Raw genomic sequence first — 5825 nt, 5'->3', positions numbered from 1 at the left:
TGAGTTTGCTTTTCACAGTTTTTATTAATTTTTTGAGGAATACTGAATAAATGCATGTTTACATTTAGTCTAGAACTACAGTAAGATCATGTTCACACACAACTCTGCACTTACTTCTGATTTCTCTCAACATGGCAACACCAGAGCTGTCAGTAAATACATGGGAAACAAAGTAACTGACATTACTTATTTGAAAAAGTAGCTCAGATATTTTCTTGCTAATTAAAAAGTGATGCGTCACTTTAGTTACTTGAAAAGGTAATCTGAATACGTAGGGCAACTTGTGTTACTTGTAATGCATTACCCACAACACTGGTTCTAAGAACATTTTGCTATTAATGCTTTTAATTATAGATTTTTGTCAAAAGTCAGTCCCAGTATAACTGCAATATATAAAAAAACAAAAAACAAAAAAACTAATATTAAAAATGACTTGAATATTCCTGCAGAATTGGAGCTTCAGCCTGGTGTTAATGGTTTCCGTCTGTCCAATCAGCCCATCTTACTGGTGTGTCCACTACAGGCCAGTCTAGAGGTCAGACATCACACAGCACTCATAAAAACATACTGACAACCATCATACAACATTGTACAACATACTGACAACAATTTGCTGACAACTGTCATACAACATACTGACAACAACTTATTGACAACCATCATACAACATTTAAAGACCAGATAACTGTGAATGAAAGTTCTGTTAATGTTGCTGGAAGAACTTTGAGAGAACCTTGCCAGAATGTACTGAGAACGTTCCTGTTAGCTGGGTTAGACTTGGTTCTGCCTGAGAGTTAAACTGTGTGAATGTTATCGAAATTAAATGTAAATTTTGAAAAAAAAAAAAAACAATTTGAAAAAAAAAAAAATCAATCAAAAAAAAAAATATATATATATTTTAAAATATTTTATTTTATTTTTTATTTTTTATTTTTTTTAATTCAAATCAAATTAAATTTTATTGACCACACATAAATCCATGTACTGTATGATACATATTTATAACTCCATTGGCATTTTTATACTATTTGTGTACATGTATTTCTTATTCTGTAATGTTTGTCTTGTTTTTCGGAACAAATATCTGAGCATTCTTAAAGCAAGAAACATATGAATCAAAATGACTTAAAGTCTTGTTTTCTGAAAAATGTATAAAAATGAAGTGAGTTTACACTCAAAACAAGGAAAAATGTCTGCCAATGGGGTCTGAAAAAATAATCTTGTTTCTCCTTTGAATTGTCTGATTGTCTTTGAATAAGATTATGTCTTACTGCACTAATGATTTTTTTTTCTTGTTTTAAGCATAAACTCATTTAATTTTAGTTTATTTTTCTGAAAACAAGACTTAAAATCTAATAATCTAACAGACCTAATAATCATTTGACTGCTTAAGTAAATGTATCTTGATTTATTTACAATGGAAAATAAGTAAAAATACAGAAGAAGAAAAAATAAATAAATTCATGCGTTAATAGTAGTTTTAAAGCTAGTATATATATATATATATATATATTTTATTTATTTTTTTTTTTTTTGCAGTTTATAGAGCAGGTCATTCTGAGTGTTTGAGGGGTTTGATCAAATCACTGATGACTAGTAGGCCTACTGATGAATGACTTCAACACAAGATTGTTTATGACAGTATTTAGGAATTCAGCAACATAAGTCATGTTTGTTTGTTTGTTTGATTATATATAGGCTATGAGTGTGTGTAGAAAACTGTCCTTAGACAGACAGACAGGCACCCAGAATTGTCAAACATCATGCCTTCTTTGTCAAGCGTGTCTAAAGTTTATAAAGTCGTGTAACTGGAGCTGGCATCACAGTCACCCATCAACATCAGCAGCGTGAGCCGAGCCGGATTCCACACGGACCACATCAAACCGGGCAGAACCGCGCGTCCATACGGCTCCGCATAAATCCCGGCTCGGCCGGCGCGGCGTTGAAAGGCCCTGACCGGCACGCCGTGATTGATTCGGCGGTGGACTAGCGCTGAGAAACACACAGAACGTTCCCAAAGTTAAAATAAACAGCTTGGGAAAGGTTGTAAAATACACTTCTTTAGCTGTATAAACAGGTTGGCCGTGTAAACTGTGTACGCAGACGTCAGCTGCCTCCCTTCAGCTCTTAAACGGCTAATATTGCAAACAGCGTTTCCACTGAGATCATTTATTCTGTTCCTGCATAAACACAAAGAGGCGATTTCATAAAGGTAACAATTGAGTTTGTGTATGATTGACCCACAGAATTTACACAAAAACCTCTTGCTCAAAATATTTACATCTGTCGCTCGGCGAGAGGAGGACGAGAGCGAGTGAGATTACTGGATTGTTCTGGCGTTGTTTGTCCGTGCGAACGGTGACAGGTGGCCGTGTGATCGGTGAAGGCTGGAGACGCATAAACAGCTCGAGAGAGAACTAGTTCAACTTCTTCAGCGCTTCAGAAGGATAGGTTTTACACAAACCCGGGCTGATTTGTTACCTGCTGCGTGTCGCAATCAAGCAGATCACGGCCCGTGTTTTATTTGGACAGTACTAAACGTTCCCGTTTGTCCCGTAGCCTATATCGGGCATCAGGATTCGTTAAGAGCACCCCCCACAATTTCTTATATTGTCAATTGGGAAAATTGTGCATTTTAGGACGTCGCATTTGGAAAACAAATGTGATAGTGTGAGTATTAATCAAACAATAACAAAGGCGCGTGAAATGAGTTAGAGAGAACTAGACTGATTGCTTTAATTACTCGCGGCGTTAAATATTCCCAGAACAAAAGACGCTGCTTTTGTGCTGAGTTCGGATTGAATTTCTGCACTTCTTCTCTTAACGGCTGTAATTACGGGAAACGGCATGCTGGGAACACAAAGACCCCGGATACCCACAACACACACTTCTCTCTGTGTGTGTGTGTGTTTAGATTTAAAACTACTATTAACGCATGAATCTGCTTGTGTGTTGGGATGAATCTCTATAAAAGCACTGACCAAACAGACACTTCAACTTTATTCTTTATAACTTGATTATTTACACAAATAGGATGCTGATAAAGGGCTAAAGTTGGTGTTCACTCAGCGAGAGACTGACAGCGTGCATGAGGACTTCAACTTAATTATCATTGATGCATTTGGCAGATGCTTTATCTAATGTGACCTGTGCTGCATTCAGGTATCAGTTCATGTATTCCCTGGGAATCGAACCCTTGACCTTGACACTGTTGCTCCACTGGCTCAATCCTTTGAAATGCTGATGTTATTGCACTAATTTTGTGCAATTTGATCAAACAGGACGAACATTTCCAACTAACACCACAAATCATTCACCAGAATTCATATTCACTGATCTGATGTTCGTGCTGCTGTTTTCCCTCCAAAATTATGTCACTTCCTGGAAGATGATGTCATTCAGGAACTGCTGGAGATATGGAGGGCACAGGATAAAAATTATATAATGATTATGAATTAAAACAACGTTCTCAAGAAAACATGTTTAGTTTGAAACACTTCAATTTAATAATCTATGGAATATGTCTGAATGAAATGTCAGTTTTAGTAAAAAAATAATTTAGAAATTCACCCCAGTGTTCACTTCACTGTGACATTGTGATAAAATAATCCTAAAGTAGCTGATATATTTATCCAGTATATGGAAGCTTGTTTCCACTATCTCACAATTCTGACTTTATATATATATATATATATATATATATGAGAGATTTAAAATCAGAATGTCAAGATATACAGTCAAAATTGTGAAATATGAACTCAGAATTGCAAGATATAAACTCTAAATTGAGAGATATAAACTAAGAAACTTACAGTGGAAATGAAAGATATAGTCAGAATTGCATGAAAAAGTCAGAATTGCAAGATATAAAGTCAGAATTGTGAGATAAAGTCAGAAATGTGAGATATACAGTCAGAATTGCGAGAATAAAACTCAGAATTATGAAATATAAACTCAGCATTGTGAGATAAATGCAAAATTGAAAGATATAAACTAAGCAACTTAGAAATGAAAGATATAAAGTCAGAACTGCATAAAAAACTCAGAAATGCAAGATATAAAGTCAGAATTGCAAGGAGAAAAACCCTCAGAATTACAAGATACGCAAGATTGCGAGACAAACTCAGAATTGCGACATATAAAGTCAGAATTGTGAAGGTTGCACTTTATTATTTAATTCTGTGGCAGAAACAAGCTCCCAGAGTGACCTAAAGCAGCAGGTGTCCTTACATTCACACTCAGCCTCTCACCTTGTGTGCAGTCAGTCATTAAACGGCAGTAATTACAGGCGCTCGGCGATATAAAGGCTTTGTTACGCTGACATGCAGTGGTCAGTCCACACGCACTGAGCCGCTGAAACCCCTGGATTAAAATCGCTCTCTTAAAGTCTCTCGCGGCTCGTAAACACGCTGATGAGCTTCTAAAGGGATCAGACTCAAAGACGGTTAATTTGCCCCTTTGGTGGCTGACAGACGGGCCGCGGCGGGTGTTTGCTGCAGTATCTCAGTGTCAACTTAAATACTATATGCTGAGGATCACATTTAGATTCATCTCTGCAAAGGTACTTAAGATGATATTGTTTAAAGGGGCCATTTACGCCCAAAGCCACGGACGCGTCGCGCCTGACACCGGCAGAATTAATTGGTTACATCAGTCATTCAACAGTTTAAAGGGGGGAAAATATGCAATTTAAATCTTGAATTTAAATTGCATATTAAAGTGTAATACCATGTTTCATTACTTAAAGTTCAGATGGTTTTTGAGCAACCTAATACTTTTAAAAGCTGCTGTATCGCAGGATGAAACTCATAGGTGACTCGCGTGAGCGCCTGTTATTTATGACCGGGGTCAGTGTGGAGATCTGGGAGGGTAAATGTCACGTATTGATCGTCACTGATTGATCCGTGGCTGCAGTCATTGACATTCTCTCCCCTTACAGCAGTGTGTGTGTGTGTGTGTGTGTGTGTGTGTGTGTGTGAGTGTGTGTGTGTGTGTGTGTGTGTGTGTGTGTGTGTGTGTGTGTGTACCTTCAGCCGGAGATGTGCCGGGAATTTTCTCACTTTCTGGGAAGCAGCACATGCATGAAAATAATCCACATGTTTCTGGAAATAGAACCGCTGGGAGATCTTAAATTAACTAATTCAGAAATCAAATTTGTTTTATAACATTTGTTTGTTTACGACCAATTTAGCCTAAGATTCATGTGGAGCAACATGACTGTTTCCAAAAACAAATAAAATAACACACACACACAGGTTTCCATGTTTTATGGATTCATTAATGGTTCTTCTACTACAAACTGTATTTCCTTACCCTAACCCTACAAGATTTACAACAAAACTAAATACATTATTACATGTTCAAATAATTTAATGCTGTGTGATTTAGAGGGGGGACTTCAATAGGCTTATGACCAAAAAAAAAAAAAAAAAAGTCCCCACAAAGTCATAATTTGGTCCTCATAACATAGGGCATACCAGGTACACACACACACACACACTCAAACGAAAGAAGAAATTGCAATTAACAATTGTGTTTTCTGTCATTACAAGTCATCTGTTTTGTGTGACTTATTACAGTAACACAAGGTTTGTTTGGAACGAAGAGTTTGCTCCTTTTTTTTTATTTCTTTCTTTTTTAATAGGCGGGTAAATGCCTCTCAAATTATGGACATTTCACTCTTAAAAATAAAGGTGCTTCAAAAGGTTCTTCACAGAACAAAGAACCTTTTGTGAAACAGAAAGGTTCTTCAGATGTTAAAGGTTCTTTATGGAACCATTTAGACAAAAAGGTTCTTCTATGGAGTGTTGCTAAAAGTGTTTTGT

This window comes from Onychostoma macrolepis, chromosome 06 (assembly GCF_012432095.1).
Source record: "Onychostoma macrolepis isolate SWU-2019 chromosome 06, ASM1243209v1, whole genome shotgun sequence".
NCBI classification, from domain to species: Eukaryota; Metazoa; Chordata; class Actinopteri; order Cypriniformes; family Cyprinidae; genus Onychostoma; species Onychostoma macrolepis.
The sequence above is the reverse complement of the archived record's forward strand: the minus strand, read 5'-3'. Positions refer to the sequence as shown.